This window comes from Octopus bimaculoides, chromosome 25 (assembly GCF_001194135.2).
Source record: "Octopus bimaculoides isolate UCB-OBI-ISO-001 chromosome 25, ASM119413v2, whole genome shotgun sequence".
NCBI classification, from domain to species: Eukaryota; Metazoa; Mollusca; class Cephalopoda; order Octopoda; family Octopodidae; genus Octopus; species Octopus bimaculoides.
In genome coordinates this window covers 11,485,119-11,486,987 of record NC_069005.1, presented here as the reverse complement: position 1 = coordinate 11,486,987, position 1,869 = coordinate 11,485,119, and the positions used below count along the sequence as shown (strand labels likewise).

At 38.0% G+C, this 1,869-nt stretch overlaps 1 long non-coding RNA gene across 1 annotated transcript in view; it reads right to left on the bottom strand.

Annotated features, from left to right (window-relative positions):
• LOC128250790 (uncharacterized) overlaps positions 1 to 1,869 on the bottom strand; it is a 7,089-nt gene that overhangs the window by 735 nt on the left and 4,485 nt on the right. The gene's annotated exons all lie outside the window — the stretch shown is intronic.

The following is a 1,869-nucleotide window of genomic DNA, read 5'->3' as shown; positions in this document are numbered from 1 at the left end:
TATATATATAAATTTATAAATCAGTAAAGAAGATTACATGTAAAAGTCATATGTGAAAACTATGATCATGTACGTTGGGTTCAGGTACCGAGTGTAGGAGTGACAAATAAAGAGATAAAAATTCGAGGAAAGGGCATCCAAAAGGAATTGGTCGAATCGCTTCAGAATTTGATGTTTATACGAAATGTCGGATGAGAGTTCAAAATTTAAAAATTCAGGGGCAAATAAGGTAGATCAATTGGTAGATAAATTAAATATATAGATTCGGCTAAATTCAGGTAAGGGATATCATCATTTTTTAATCTATCGAATTATAACCATGTAGGATTTCATCACAAAGGAAGCCAATCTGATGAGAAGGGCATTATGTTTATGTATTTTGAATACTTAAAACGCTATTCATACATTCATTGTACCCGTGAAACGGCCGTCGATGAGTTCTTTGACTCTTATTTCTGCACCCTTCGTCGTTTTAGTGACGCTGAATTATTTCCTTTTTGGTCTTGAATTGCGTCTAGTCACCTTACTTATTTTATACTTTTCACATTACCACTTTGCGAAATTAGCCACTGATATTTATGGTAAAATTTATCAATCTACTGACAGAGTAGAAATCACCTTCGCCACTCTGAACAATGCTGATGGGCATTAAATTTCATGCAAAACTGCCATGCCAATTTAATGTCACTCAATTGCAGTGGGGAGGTCCTCTCGTCTGTCAGTAAATAAAAGTGTGCTTTTGTGGCTAAAGGGTTCTTTGACTCTTATTTCTAGCAATTTTGGTATTCCTTGCACCCTTTGTCACATTTTTAGAGCGGTTCAGTTCTTATTTCAAGCAATGTAGGTGTTTCCTAACACCCTAGTCGAATTCAGTGACATTTGTAGTTTTCCTTTTTCGTGAAACATTGCAAACTGCTGTTTATATTAATTTTGTATAAACACATTAACGAATCGTTAAATCATCCAATTATTTGAATGACGAAAGCATACATACTAATGGCAATCCAGAAGGAGCCGAAGTTGGCTGTCTTAACTGACGAAGCAAAGGAAATTGCCTAAACTGTCGCGTCAATATTAAGAATCCTCGATCTGCACTTTTAGAACGATTAAGGTCCCCATTACTGTATATGCGCATTAAGTATAGCTTTAGAGTGGTTTAGCTCTTATTTCTAGCAATGTAGGTATTTCCTAACACCCGAGTTGCATATGCATATATATATATGTACAGCGTGCGGTCGGTGAATAAATTGCCTTCTAATTTACGCAAAAATGGAAAATAACGCTGACATCACATTTTGGCAGATACGTTTACCAAAATTACATTAAAAATATCTTGGAATACTAAAGAGTAAATCTATTCAATTAAATTGCCATTGGCTTCCACCGTGGCATCCAGACGACTTCGGAATATCCTGCAACTCTTCTGAACGGTGTCATTGTTTAAGTTGGTGAATGCTGCCATAATCCTTGCTTTCGTTTCATCTTTAGTATGACAAGAAGTTTTGACAGTCTCTTACGCAACTGCACCCGACACATAATTATCAAGAGGGTTGTAGTCGGGTCTTAGGTAGACACATGTTAGGGGTGATGTGGTCGGAGAAATTGTCTGACAGCCATGACTGGGTTATCTTGGTTGTGTGGCATGGTGCAGATTCTCATTGCCAGACATAGGGTCTTCAAGCAGCCACCTGTTGAACCAGAGCAGCACTACCTCCTCCAGGCATTAAGTGTAGGCCTCCATGTTGAGTCTGTGGCCATGCGGGCACATGTTTTGGGGACACTTCTAGACAACGGTAGTTCTGTGTCTTCACCATCTCATCCTGGCAGAAATTTATCTCGCCTGAGAAAAACCAAAGCATGTATATATAT